The sequence below is a fragment of the Erinaceus europaeus genome, chromosome 23 (genome assembly GCF_950295315.1).
Source record: "Erinaceus europaeus chromosome 23, mEriEur2.1, whole genome shotgun sequence".
Taxonomy (NCBI): Eukaryota; Metazoa; Chordata; class Mammalia; order Eulipotyphla; family Erinaceidae; genus Erinaceus; species Erinaceus europaeus.
The window spans coordinates 7,873,814-7,888,928 of NC_080184.1; the positions used below are offsets into that span (position 1 = coordinate 7,873,814).

A 15,115-nucleotide genomic window follows, 5' to 3' on the forward strand; every position below is an offset into this window, starting at 1 on the left:
TAGAAGAATGTCTTATCAACAAGCCATTTAGACTGTGGATGAACGTAAAGGCATAAGCCAGGGAGTGTTGATCCAAAAGCTTGGGTTATGGCACCGACCCATTGCCTATTTGTCAAATATTGGACCCAGTGGCTGCTGGATTGCCAGGATTCCTAAGGACAATAGATTCATTGTCCCGGACATCAAATGAAATGGAGGGCAGACGAAGCTGCTTGCACAGCTACACAGCAAGCAGGGCCAACCTTGGCACTGATTCCATCAGACCCCCTGTTTCCAAAGGTCCCTGGATACAGTAAGGAGGAAGATAATATGAGCAGGAGATTAGGACTAGGGACTAGAGAAAGAAAAGATCAGATGAAAAGACATCATTGGGATTTTATAGAAGTGAAACCAGAGACTTTGGGGTATAAGTACTTGCTGGTATTGACAGACACATTTTCAGGTGGGGGGAGAGGCTTATCCAACAAAGTCTGAGGGCACATGGGTGGTGAGAAAGAAAAATTTTAGATGAAATAGTGCCCAGGTAGAGATTACCCCTCACCACTGGTTCTGATAATGGGTTGGGATTCGCAGCTACTGTGTTTCAGTTAGTGTCCTGAGCTATGGGGGAAAATTAGAAATTTTATTGTGCTTATGGACCCCATAGCTCTGGGCAAGTAGAGAGGTAAATTAGAACCGGAAGGAGACTTTAACTAAATTAACCCTTGAAACTGGCGGGAGATGGGTGTCATTTCTACTTCTGGTTTTCCTGAGAATGCGCTGTTCCCCATTCATAAATAACTTGTCTCCATTTGAAATTGTTTTTGGCAGACTGCTGCCTCTGATGCCTGTCATAATCCCTGATGCCTTTGTCACTAACCCCAACAATGGTAGGGTACTAAGTTCTCACAGAATCTCCAGCCTGTATTGCAGGGCACTTGGAATGCTGTGGAACAAACCATGGGGAAGGACCAGTTTCCAGCTCAACAGATGCCACTGTTGGTTCCCCTTGGAGAGTGGAAATAGGTTGTCTTAATAGGCAGGGCATGGACCTGTTATTCCTGAGACAAGGAGGACTTTGTGCTGCATTTGGAGAAACTTGCTTTTTTTTTTTTTTAATCTTTATTTATTCCCTTTTGCTGCCCTTGTTGTTTTATTGTTATAATTATTGTTGTCATCATTGTTGGATAGGACAGAGAGAAATGGAGACAGGAGGGGAAGACAGAGAGGAGAGAAAGACAGACACCTACAGGCCTGCTTGTGAAGCAACTCCACTGCCTGTGAGGAACTGGGGACTCGAACCAGGATCCTTATGCCGATTGTTGTGCTTTGCACCACCTGCACTTCACCCGCTGTGCTACAGCCTGACTCCCTAAACTTGCCGTTTTTATATCAAGAACTCAGGTGTGATCAGAGATAGCATGGCCCAGCTCAAGAAGAGATTGAGGGAGTGAAAATGAAGAAAGGATGAATGAATTAAATTGGTTTGAATCTTTGTTTAGTTGGTCACCGGGAATTAACGAGCCTTATAACTGCCACAATAGGCTCACTTGGTGATAGGATTGCTTATTGGTGGACCCTGTGTATTAAACAAGTTGGTTCAATATGTAACCCAGAAGATAGAGAATGTAACATTAATGTTCATAACAACATTATGCATTACTAGGAGAAATCAGAAACCCTGAAGAAGACTCAGACAGATGTTCTTCAGACTTACAAGGATAGGAAGGAATGGAAATGAATAAGTCCCCCAAATTGATTCAATTAGAAATGCCCCATATAGAAAGCTAGGTAATTTTAGTGATTTAGAGCAAACCTTTAGAGGACTAGATAATTAAGGAATTTCCCCTACCCAAGGACAGCAGAGAATTTCTGATAATCTAAGAATGTTACTGAAACCCTTTTGTCTTGTAACCTTTGTGTCATGATGATATTCACTAACCTGCCCACTTGCTTCCTGGAGCCACATGAGTTTCAGTATATGTGCTGCCGAAGTGAGCAGAAGCCACATGAGTTTCAGAATGTACATTCTAGTGTTGGTATGCATGAGACCCCTTCTGTTTCATTGGTTTAATACCCCCTGCTTAACACTGTATTCTATTTACATAACCACTGTATTCTATTTACATAACCACTTCATTCTATTTACATAACCACTGTTAAAAAGCACCACCCTCCCTCCAGGGCATTGGTTCAATCCCCACTGGTTCATGATATGTTTTTGCTCTGCCCCCTCTCCTTGTCATACCCTGATTTTCACCAGTCACTTTTCTCTCCACCCTCTCTGCGTCGCATCCTGTTCCCACCCTACTGGGCTAGTATATTTATAAGGACAAGATTGTTTGTAGTAGCTTAGTTTAGCTTAGCTGGGCTTAGATTGTGCTGCGTTCTGCATGAATAAAAAGATACTGCCTACAGCTCAACCATGAGTCCCTGGTCGTCTGTTACCCGCCCGTGAAGCCAGCCCGGCGAAAACATTCTAGGAATGTACCCTTGTGACCACCTTGAAGATCCCCACTCTCATTTCCTTTAAAAGAAGAGCTCAGGAGTCTGGAGGTAGCACAGCGGGTTAAGCCCATGTGGTGCAAAGTGCAAAGACTGGCTTAAGGATCCTGGTTAAAGCCCCCAGCTCCCTACCTGCAGGTGGAGAAGCATGTCTGCAAGTATCTCTTTCTCTTCTCCCACCTCTGTCTTCCCCTCCTCTCTCCATTTCTCTCTGTCCTATCTAGCAACAGTGACATCAATAACAACAACAACAATAACTAATAAACAACAAGGGCAACAAAAGGGAAAATAAATAAATAAATATTTAAAGAAGAAGGAGAAGGAGAAGGAGAAGGAGAAGGAGAAGGAGGAGGAGGAGGAGGAGGAGGAGAAGGAGAAGGAGAAGGAGAAGGAGAAGGAGAAGGAGAAGGAGAAGGAGAAGGAGAAGAAAGAGAAACATACCTTGTTTGACATCTGGGTCTCTCTCCCAAACAACCAGGCCATTTATTGGCACTCTGGCTTGGGGGATGGGTGGCTCAGGTTTCCTATGTGTTCTATGTCAGTGTTCTTTGTTCTCTGTCTGTACATGTGTAAGCTTGTAATAATGGCTATTCTGTGAGTTTGTGTGAATAAATACTTCAACTTCCCCTATTTCTTGTGTCAGCCTCAGTCTGTCTCAGTTTGCACTGGGTATAGTCAGAAGCAAAATACTTAACCTGGCCTTGCATCTGAATGGAACACATAAATGAGTTTGGTGCTTTGAAAGGTGTACAAGCTGCTGGGGAATCAGGCGGTTGTGCAGCGGGCTAAGCACACATGACGCGAAGCACAAGGACTGGTGTAAGAATCCCAGTTCAAGCACCTAGCTCCCCACCTGCTGGGGAGTCACTTCATAGGTAGTGAAGCAGGTCTGCAAGTGTCTATCTTTCTCTCCCCCCTCTGTCTTCTCCTTTTCTCTCCATTTCTCTCTGTCCTATCCAGCAATGACAACATCAACAACAACAACAATAATAATAATAACTACAACAACAATAAAAAACACCAAGGACAGCAAAAGAGAAAATAAATAATAATAAAAAAATTTAAAACAAAAGTGTACAAGCTGCTACTAAACTAGACTCACTGTTGAGGAGGAGGGAACAGCTAAATGAAGCCATTCCTTATTCCCTCCCAGGGAACTTCTAGACTGACTGTGACTTGGAAAAAATTGCAAAAGAACCAGCCATGTTTCAGGAGATGAGAAATTATAGGAAGCAAGGAAGGACACAAAAAAGAGGACAAAATACAAGCCATGTAGCATGAATACCCTCAAGACAGAGAAAGGAAAGCCAGACACTCCTGGTCTTCCAAGCTCCATAGTCGCTTTGAGGAAGGACAGGATCCTCAGGGGATGTGCTTCAGCCTTAGTCTTTAGTGACTTACATTTGCATTTATGACCTTTTGCAGTTGAGTAGAGAGGCAGTGCTGGTGCTTCTGGCCCTTTTCTAGGTCTCTTCTCCTGGCTTCCTGCAGGGTGCAGAGGGAGGGGAGCTGTTTTCCTGGAGTTGCCCTCCAACACACACCTCTATCAGGAAAAAGTAGCTGAAATTAAGGAGGCTCTGGGAGAAAATCCAGGACTCATCAATATACAGATGGGAGGCTGATCAAGATGACAGTGAGTAATCCTTCAGAACTAGATGATATAATGAGTAAGGAAACATGAAAAATACATTAAATTATGGGGGTAAATAGCATAATGGTTATACAAAGAGTCTTTCATGATTGAGGCTTCAAAGTCCCTGACCAATCCCCAGCACCACCTTAAACCAGGGCTGAGTACTGCTTTGGCAACATAATAATAATAACAGTAAATTGAAATAATAAATAACAGTAGTATTAATACATGAATCGATCAAGGAGTAAGAATGGAAACTCTAAACTACTATGAAAAAACTTAATCTAGCACAGTTGCTTTAAATTAGTCATGGAGATAATAATTTAGGTGACATGGTGCAGGAGGTGGCACCGTGATAAAGCTTTGGACTCTCAAGCATGAGATTCTGAGTTCGATCCCCGGCAGCACATGTGCCAGAGTAATAACTGGTACCTTCTCTTTCCTCCTATCATTATCATAAATAAATCAATAAAATCTTTAAAAAAATAATTCCGGTGGCAACTTCTAGCAATAGTAATGGAGGGAGAAATTACTTACAAAATACTACTGGATGAAACAGCCCCTTAACTTAGTAACTATTGCATGTCAGCATGATGTTTTTATAACACCCCATTATTTCTAGGCCATTCTTCAGTTCTAACATCTAATTTTGTGAGAATGTCTAGCTTAAAATTATGTCATTCAAAGATAACATTAATATCTTAAGTCATACACACTGTAATCAGCTTACATTCATCCTTGGTCACAGTACTTAGTGATTGATCTTTGGAAATAACTGTGGAGAAGAGGTAGTGGTATAGTGCCAGACCAACAATACTGTCTTAATTGTTGCAAAATACTGTGATGGTACTTTCTAATTTAAAATGTTTTTATATAGTAAAGCAATAGTCTTGCTGGAAAACAAGGCAAGTTTAATAGTAAAACATTTAAAGAATGACTCTTTCTAGATAGGAAGTAATCCTTCATAACTAGACCTAATGAGTGAGGAAGCATATGAGAAATATATCAAATCAGTGTTCCTGATTGTGTCCTTGGGACATGCCCATGGAAAGATGACTCCCCACTAGAAGAATGTTGCTGAGAGCCAGGAGTCAGGGCAGAGGAAGGTGAGTGAGGGTCCCCAGTGCTGGCAGTTGGAGGGTCTGCTTCAAAGAGGCAGGAATGTGGCTGGAAGCAGCCCTGAGGCTGAGGACTCCAGCTGAGAACTCCACATCCTGACATGAGCCCCTGCCTGAGACTGCAGGAAAGAGTCCCCAGACCTGTATTGTCCCCATGTGGTAGACTGAACACCAGACTCTGCCCTCAGCCTCCAGCATTGATTCCCCTGGGGTCCAACCTGATTCTCCGCAGACCAGAGGTGGAGTTGAATCCTGTTCTATCCTTGAGTGAGGGTGCTGGCTCTGCAGTCAGTGCTCTGTCCCGGGTGTGGAACCAGGAAAGACTAAAGACCTCAAGCAGACTGGGAATTCAGCACTGGTGCTCATCAGCCTGCAGCTTCCAGCTCTGTCCAGTTGATTATTTTGCCTTTATGAGGCCCATAGTTTCAGTAAATGTAGAATAGGGGTGGGGTATGCAGTGGTGCACCCAGTTGAGCACACACATTACCATGCACAAGACCCTGGGTTCAAGCCCCACTCCCCACTTGCAGGGGCAACTTTATGAGTGGTGAAGTAGGACTGCAGGTGTGTATCTTTCTCTCCCCTTCTCTATCTTCTCCTTCCCTCTCAATTTGTCTTTGTCTTATTAAATAAAATAGATTTTTAAAAAAGGAAAAAATGGCACTGGATTATGGTGGTGTGTGGTATTGCCTGGGGCCTTGAAGTTGTAGGCCTGAGAGTATTTTTTGAATAGCCATTATGATAGCACCTTTCTTTTTAATGTATTATTTATTGGATGGAAACACAGTAAAAATCAGAGGGAAAGAGATAGAAAGGAATGGAAAGAGACCTTCAGATATCTCAGTGGTAGGTTTCCCCCTTAACATTCTTTTTTATTTTTTAAAATATATATTATTATTATTTCCTTTAGTTGCCCTTGTTGTTTTATTGCTGTAGGTATTATTGTTACTGATGTTGTTGTTGTTGGATAAGACAGACAGAAATGAAGAGAAGAGGGGAAGACAGAGGGGGAGATAAAGACAGACACTTGCAGACCTGCTTCACCTGTGAAGTGACTCATCTGCAGGTGAGGAGCCGGGGGCTTGAACCTGGATCCTCGAACCTGGATCCTTATGCCGGTCCTTACGCTTTGCATTGCCTGTGCTTAACCCTCTGTGCTACTGCCTGACTGCCCCCTTAACATTCTTAAGTAGCAAGTTTGATCTTGGGACTGCCTATGTCAGAGCTGAACAGCATTCTGCTAACTCCCTTCCATAAAGTTAATAAATAGATTTTAAAAGAAACTTAACAGTTGAAGGGTCTTCTTTACAATTCTTGAGAATCCTCTCTCATTCAGACTCATCAGTTGTCTCTGATTAGAATGAAAACAAAACTCTTTGAGGAATTCAGTTTTCTATACCCGATCTTAGCAAAAAGGCCCAGAATCAGTGACTATTCAGCTTCTTTCTGTAGATGTAAATTTCTCTTACCTGTGGGATTTTGTAGAGCTTTATAAGTGGTCCAATCTCAGCTAAACATTCTGGAATAATTACTGAAAGAATGGCAGCATATTTTACAGTTAGTTACAGTTAGAACAGCCTGACACACACACACACACACACACACACACACACACCTCTTATCCTTTTTACCCAAAGTAAGATTTTCTCTAAAGGATTATGGTATCTATTAATGAAATTATGGATATTGAAAGCCAGTGTCACATTTGGGATCAAATAGCTGTTCATGTTGATCTCTATAATGGCATAAGAGAAAGGTCAGAGCATAATGTTCATTGTTGCTGTGCCCCCTAAATGGAGGGCACAACATCAGAGACTGTGATCAAGTCACTCAGTTCAGGGACATCTTTGAACCTATTCCAAGTAATGAGATATGATTGATTCTGTTTGAGGTCCAGACATTAGCACACCTAGTTAAGTTCACAAGGCTAGCTGAGCAAGGCCCTGTGTTAAAACTGTAGTTCCCAGCTGCAGGGAAGCAGCACCACAGCTCTCTCTCTCTCTCTCCCCCTCTCCCTCTCCCTTTCTCCCTACTTATCCCTCCCCTCTAATCAAATCAAATAAGAAAAATACTACTTGTATCAATGGATTCATTATACAATTACTGAGTTTAAGTGACACTTGATTTTTTTTTGTTACTGTATGTTTAAATTTACATTTATACCTTTTTTCTTTTTTCCTCCAGGGTTATTTCTGGGCTCGGTGCCTGCACCATGAATCCACCGCTTCTGGAGGCCATTTTTCCCCCTTTTTGTTGCCCTAGTTGTTGCAGCCTCGTTGCAGTTATTATTGCCATTGTTGATGTTGCTTTGTTGTTGGATAGGACAGAGAGAAATGGAGAGAGTAGGGGAAGACAGAGAGAGAGAGGGGAGAGAAAGATAGACACCTGCAGACCTGCTTCACCGCCCGTGAAGCGACTCCCCTGCAGGTGGGGAGCCGGGGGCTCGAACCGGGATCCTTATGCCGGTCCCTGCTCTTTGCTTCACGTGCGCTTAACCCACTGCGCCACCGCCCAACTCCCTACATTTATACTTTTTTTTCAAATTCACTCTTAAAGTATATTTCAGCATCCCAAATTTACTGCATATCCATTTTTGTGGAATTTTGGAGGCCACAGAGCAGATCATCACATGAAATGTCCCATAAAAATAAATTTAAAATATTTAATACAGATAAAACTATGTCAGTTAGCAATTTAACTTCAACACATTCAGATCTAATATTCTTTTTTTTAATTTTTATATTCATTTATTTATTTTCCCTTTTGTTGCCCTTATTGTTTAACATTGTTGTGGTTATTGATGTCATTGCTGTTGGATAGGAGAGAGAGAAATGAGAGAGGAGGAGAAGACAGAGAGGGGGAGAGAAAGACAGACACCTGCAGACCTGCTTCACCGCCTTTGAAGGGACTCCCCTGCAGGTGGGGAGCCAGGGGCTCGAACCAGGATCCTTATGCCGATCCTTGTGCTTTCCACCACATGCGCTTAACCTGTTGCGCCACCGCCTGACTCCCTCAAGTCCAATTTTCTTGCTAATGTCTAGTTGTCCAAAGATGTTGGGTTGGGTTATCAATACTAAATATCTAAGAATTATTTTTTAAAAATGTTTCATTTTTTAAATTAATTTTATTTTTGAGAGAGATGCAGAGAGAGAGACACACACACACAGGGAAACACCAGAGCACTGCTCAGCTCTGGATTATGGTGGCGCAGGGGATTGAACCTGGAATTTAGGAGCTTCAGGCATTAGAGTCTTTTTGCATAAACATTATGCTGTATCCCCTGCCCTTAATTTTTTATTTATAAAAAGGAAACACTGAGGGGACAGGTGGTGGTGTACCTGGTTGAGTGCACATGTTACAGTGTGCACGAACCCAGGTTTGATCCCTTTTCCAACCTGCAGGGGGAAAGCTTCACAAGTGGTGAAGCAGGGCTGCAGGTGTCTCTCTGTCTCTCCCCCTCCCTATCATCCCCTTCCTTCTCAATTTCTACGTGTCTCTATCCAATAAATAAATAAAGGTAATTAAAAAAATAAAAAAGGAAACACTGACTAAACCATAGGATAAGAGGGGTACAACTTCCCACAATTTCCACCACCAGAACTCTGTATCCCATCCACTCCCCAGATAGCTTACCTATTGTTTAACCCTCTGGGAGGATGAGTCCAAGGTCACTGTGGGATGCAGAAGGTCAAAGATGTGGTTTCTTTACTTGCTTCCCCACTGAACATGGGCATTGACAGGTTAATCCATACTCCCAGCCTGTCTCTCTCTTTCCCTAGTAGGGAAGGGCTCTAGGGAAGCGGAGATTCAACACACATTGGTGGGGAAGTCTGGTTGGCATCAGCTAGCATCAGGAACCTGGTGGTTGAAAAGCGAGTTAACATACAATGCCAGGGGGTCAGGCGGTAGCACAGCGGCAAAAAGTGCACCTGGCGCAAAGCATAAGGGCAGCAGAAGGATCCCAGTTTGAGCTCCCGGCACCCCATGCAGGGGAGTCACTTCACAAGTGATGAAGCAGGTCTGCAGGTGTCTGTCTTTCTCCCCGTCTTCCCTTCCTCTCTCCATTTCTCTGTCCTATCCAACAACAAACGACGACAACAACAGTAATGACCACAAAAAAAGGTCTACAACAACAAGGGCAACAAAAAAGGGGTGAAAATGGCCTCCAGGAGCAGTGGATTCATGGTACAGGCACTAAGCCCCAGCAATAACCCTGGAGGCAAAAACAAACAAAAAAAAGACATACAAAGACAAACAAATTGTTGCCCAATCATGGATCTAAAGGCTGGAATAGTATAGATGAAGACTGGGGGAGTCTCCATATCATAGATAGCTAGTAGGCATATTTTAGTTATATTCCAAAGGGCATGTGGCTGTACTAGTATTTTTTATTTTTTCTTTATGCCTGAGCCTGAAATCTGATATGCAGGTGGATCTTAACTATTGTCTGGAGAAGTGATGTCATGGCTGGAAGAAGGACCAGAAAGCTGGATCAGGGAAGAGAGTAGCTCCCAAATATGGGAAAGGTATATAAATATTGTTGAGAGAATTTTTTTTGGCAGTGCAACGTTCATCTCTGGTTTAGGATGGTGCAGGGCATTGAACCTGGGACTTGAAAACCTCCATAGGGAGATTCTCTTTGCATAACACTTATTCTGTCTACCCCTGCCCTTCCTCTTTTTAATGAGGTAAGTATTTATTAAGTATGCTGACCATTATGATTGGTTTTGTTGTCTATATTTTATTTTATACCTCATTTGTATTTATAAGATCATAAATTTACTGGGATATAGTTCAGCTCCATGCCCACTACAATAGTTCTGTCCTTCCCACCCTCAAATCCAGGTTTCCCCCCAGGATAACCACTATAGTGTTATAAACATATGTTGTCCTCTGGCTTACACTTTGATGTAGATATATAAACTAAGCATTTTGAAACTTTACATAGTCCTCTCCATGAGGATTCAAAACCCACAATACTGTGTGAACTTTACATCACTGTTTGCAGAATACACTATCTCCCCAGAGGAAGCATTGTACTAAAGGCACTCACTGACCCCCACTACACATTCTGCTTTATCTCTTAGTTCCTTTATCTGTGTGTTGTTTTTTCCAGAAGAAAAATGCAATTGGTGCTTTTTTAAATAATTATTTATTCATGAAAAAGATAGGAGGAGAGAGAGAGAGAAAAAAAAGCCAGTCATTACTCTGGTACATGTGTACCAAGGATTGAATTCAGAACCTCATGGCTGAGAATCCTGTGCTTTATCCACTGCGCTACCTCCTGGAACATGGTGGTTTTTTTTTGTTGTTGGTGGTGGTGTTGTTGTTATGTGTTTTTTTGTTTTATCTCCAGCACAGTTATATTTTGGAGTGACTGCATTCTTCTTTTCTATTTTTAAAAAATATTTATTTATTTTCCTTTTGTTGTTCTTGTTGTTTTATTGTAGTTATTGTTGTTGTTATTGATGTCATTGTTGTATAGCACAGAGAGAAATGGAGAGAGGAGGGGAAGACAGAGAGGGGGAGAGAAAGACAGACACCTGCAGACCTGCTTCACTGCTTGTGAAGTGACTCCCCTGCAGGTGGGGAGCCTGGGTAGAGGGGGGGGGGAAAGGGAGACAGAGAGCGAGCTGTGGTACTGTTTCACCACTAGTGAAGCTTCCCCTACAGCTGGGAACTACAGTTTTAACACAGGGCCTTGCTCAGCTAGCCTTGTGAACTTAACTAGGTGTGCTAATGTCTGGACCTCAAACAGAATCTAGCATATCTCATTACTTGGAATAGGTTCAAAGATGTCCCTGAACTGAGTGACTTGATCACAGTCTCTGATGCTGTGCTCTCCATTTAGGGGGCACAGTAGCAATGAAAATCATGCTCTGACCTTTATCTTTGCCTTTGTAGAGATCAACACGAACACCCATTTGATCCTAAATGTGACACTGGCTTTCAATTATCTATCATTTCTTTAATAGATACCATAATCCTTTAGAGAACATCTTACTTTGGGTCAAAGGAATAAGGTGTGTGTGTGTGTGTGTGTGTATGTGTGTATGTGTGTGTGTGTGTTTGTCAGATTGTTCTAACAGCCCCAAACATATAAAATCTGCTGCCATTAATTAGGAATTATTCCAGAACGTTTAGCTAAGATTGAACCACTTAATGAAACTCTACAAAATCCACAGTTAAGAGAAATTCACATCTAGAGAAAGAAACTGAATGTTTACTGATTCTCTGGGCTTTTTGTGCTAAGATCAGGTGTAGAAAACTGAATATTCCTCAAAGAGTTTTATTTTCATTCTTAGCAGAGATAACTGATGAATCTGAATGAGAGAGGCTCCTCAAGAATTGTCAAAAGACCCTTCAATTGTTAAGCATTTTTTCAAATCTATTAATTTTAGGGGAGGGAGAGAACAGAATGCTGCTCAGCTCTGACATAGGCAGTCCCAGGATGAAACTTGGTACTTTAAGAGTGTTAAGGGGGATACCTACAACTGAGATATCTGAAGGTCTCTCTCTTTCCCTTTCCTCTCTATCTCTTTCCCTATGATTTTCCCTGTGTTACCATTTAATACATAATACATTAAAAAGAAAGGTGCTGGGGCCAGGTGGTGGCACACCAGGTTGAGTGCATGTATTACAATGTGCAAGGACCCGGGTTTGATTCCCAGGTCACCACCACCAGCAGGGGGAAAGCTTTATGAGTGGTGAAGCAGGACTGCAGGTGTCTCTCTGTCTCTCTCCCTCTCTATCACCCCTCCCTCTTGATTTCTGGCTTTCTTGATCATATAAATAAAGACAATAAATTTAAAAAATTTAAAAAATAAAAGGTGCTATCATAATAGTTTTTCAAAAGAGACTCTCATTCCTAAGGATCCAAGGCCCCATGCAATACAACACACCACCAAAAGCTAGTGCCAGTTTTTCCTTTTTAAAAAATCTATTTTATTTAATAAGACAAAGAGAAACTGAGAGGGAAGGAGAAAGTAGAGAAGGGGAGAGAAAGATACACACCTGCAGTCCTACTTCACCACTCATAAAGTTGCCCCTGCAAGTGGGGATTAGGGCTTGAACCCAGGGTCTTGTGCATGGTAATGTGTGTGCTCAACTGGGTGCACCACTGCATACCCCACCCCTATTCTACATTTACTGAAACTATGGGCCTCATAAAGGCAAAATAATCAACTGGACAGAGCTGGAAGCTGCAGGCTGATGAGCACCAGTGCTGAATTCCCAGTCTGCTTGAGGTCTTTAGTCTTTCCTGGTTCCACACCCGGGACACAGCACTGACTGCAGAGCCAGCACCCTCACTCAAGGACAGAACAGGACTCAACTCCACCTCTGGTCTGCGGAGAATCAGGTTGGACCCCAGGGGAACCAATGCTGGAGGCTGAGGGCAGAGTCTGGTGTTCAGTCTACCACATGGGGACAATACAGATCTGGGGACTCTTTCCTGCGGCCTAAGTAAGGCAGGGGCTCATGTCAGGATGTGGAGTTCTCAGCTAGAGTCCTCAGCCTCAGGGCTGCTTCCAGCCACATTCCTGCCTCTTTGAAGCAGCCCCTCCAACTGCCAGCACTGGGGACCCTCACTCACCTTCCTCTGCCCTGACTCCTGGCTCTCAGCAACATTCTTCTAGTGGGAAGTCATCTGTCCATGAGCAGGTCCTAAGGAGACAATCAGGAACACTGATTTGATATATTTCTCATATGCTTCCTCACTCATTAGATCATCTAGTTATGAAAGATTACTTGCTATCTGTTATCTAGAGAGAGTCATTCTTTAAATGTTTTACTATTAAACTTGCCTTGTTTTCCAGCAAGACTATTGCTTCACTATATAAAAACCGTACCATAAAACACAGTATATTGCAAAACTTAAGACAGTATTATTGGTCTGGCACTATGCCACTACCTCTTATCCCCAGTTATTTCCAAAGATCAATCACTAAGTACTGTGACCTGAGATGAATGTAAGGTGATTACATTATATATGACTTAAGATATTAATGTTATATTTGAATTACATAATTTTAGCTAGACATTATCACAAAATCAGATGTTAGAACTGAAGGGTGGCCTAGAAATAATAGGGTTTTATAAAAACATCATGCTCACATGCAATAGTAAGTTAAGGGGTAGTTTCACACAGTAGTACTGTAAGTAATTTCTCCTTCCATTACTATTGCTAGAAGTTGCCACCTAAATTCTTATCTCCATGACTAATTTAAAGCAAGTGTACTAGATTAAATTGTTCCATAGTAATTTAGAATTTCCATTCTTACTCCTTGAGAATTTATGCATTAATACTACTACTATTTATTATTTCAATCTATTATTATTATTATTTTATTTATTTAAAAAAGGAGACATTAACAAAACCATAGGACAAGAGGGGTACAACTCCACACAATTGCCACCACCCGATCTCTGTATCCCATCCCTTCCCCTGATAGCTTTCCTATTCTTTATCCCTCTGGAAGTATGGACCCAAGGTCATTGTGGGATGCAGAAGGTGGAAGGTCTGGCTTCTGTAATTGCTTCCCAGCTGAACATGGGCATTGACTGGGTGATCCATACTCCTCCCAGCCTGCCTCTCTTTTTCCCTAGTAGGGTGGGTTCTGGAGAAGTGGAGCTCCAGGACACATTGATGAGGTTGTCTGTCCAGGGAAGTCTGGTTGGCATCATGCTGGCATCTGGAAACTGTAGCTGAAAAGAGAGTTGACATAAAGCCAAAGAAATTGTTGAACAATCTTGGACCTAAAGGCTGGAATAGTGCAGATGAAGTCTTGGGGGGTACTCACTGCTGACTATTGTGTACTTTTGCTTTCAGGTATACATTTTCCCCTACTTTATGGATATATTATTTATATTTATTTTGCCCTAGTTTATGGATACGTGTGAATATATGCCCTATTATTTTATAATATATTTTGCCCTAGTTTATGGATACGTGTGAACATATGCCCAATATTATTATTCTTTTTCCAAAGCAGTACTTAGCCATGGCTTAAGGTGGTGCTGGGGATTGATCTGGAACTTTGAAGACTCAATCATGAGAGACTCTTTGTATAGCCATTATGCTATTTACCCCCATAATTTAATGTATTTTTCATATGCTTCTTTACCCACTAGATCATCTAGTTCTAGGACTCACTGTCATCTTGATCAGCCTCCCATCTGTATAACAAGGTTTATTGATGAGTCCTGGATTTTCTCCAAGAGCCTCACTAATTTCAGCTACTTTTTCCTGACAGAGGTGTGTGTGTTGGAGGGCAACTTCAGGAAAGCAGCTCCCCTCCCTCTGCACCCTGCAGGAAGCCAGGAGAAGGGACATAGGCAGGGGCCAGAAGCACCAGCACTGCCTCTCTACCCAACTGCAAAAGGTCATAAAATGCAAATGTGCGCCCCTGAAGACTAGGGCTGAAGCACATCCCCTGAGGGTCCTGTCCTTCCTTCAAAGGGACTATGGAGCTTGGAAGACCAGGAGTGTCTGGCTTTCCTTTCTCTTTCTTGAGGGTTACATGCTACATGACTTGTATTTTGTTCTCTTTTTCTGTCCTTCTTGTTCCCAATAATTTCTCACTTCCCTGAAACATGTTAACTGGTTCTTTTTGCAATTTTTTCCAAGTCAGAGTCAGTCTAGTACTCCCCTGTGGAGGAATGGAGAATGGTCTCAGTTAAGTACCCCCTCCTTCTCAACAATGAGTCTAGTTCAGTAGTAGCTTGTACACTTTTGGAAGCACCAAATTCATGTTTGTTCCATTCAGTGGCAACGTCAGGTAGACTACACTAAACATCTCCCAAAGCTTACTAAGCATCTATGCTTGTTTGTCTGTGAACTTACCTACAGAGAGCAAAGCAGAGCAGAGCAGGGCTCAGG

At 42.3% G+C, this 15,115-nt stretch overlaps 2 protein-coding genes across 6 annotated transcripts in view; one reads left to right on the forward strand and one right to left on the reverse strand.

Moving 5' to 3' along the window:
- Window positions 1–15,115, forward strand: part of LOC103123871 (zinc finger protein 709-like) — a 236,158-nt gene that overhangs the window by 152,663 nt on the left and 68,380 nt on the right. The gene's annotated exons all lie outside the window — the stretch shown is intronic.
- Window positions 1–15,115, reverse strand: part of LOC132535583 (zinc finger protein 14-like) — a 178,921-nt gene that overhangs the window by 44,657 nt on the left and 119,149 nt on the right. The window lies entirely within an intron of this gene.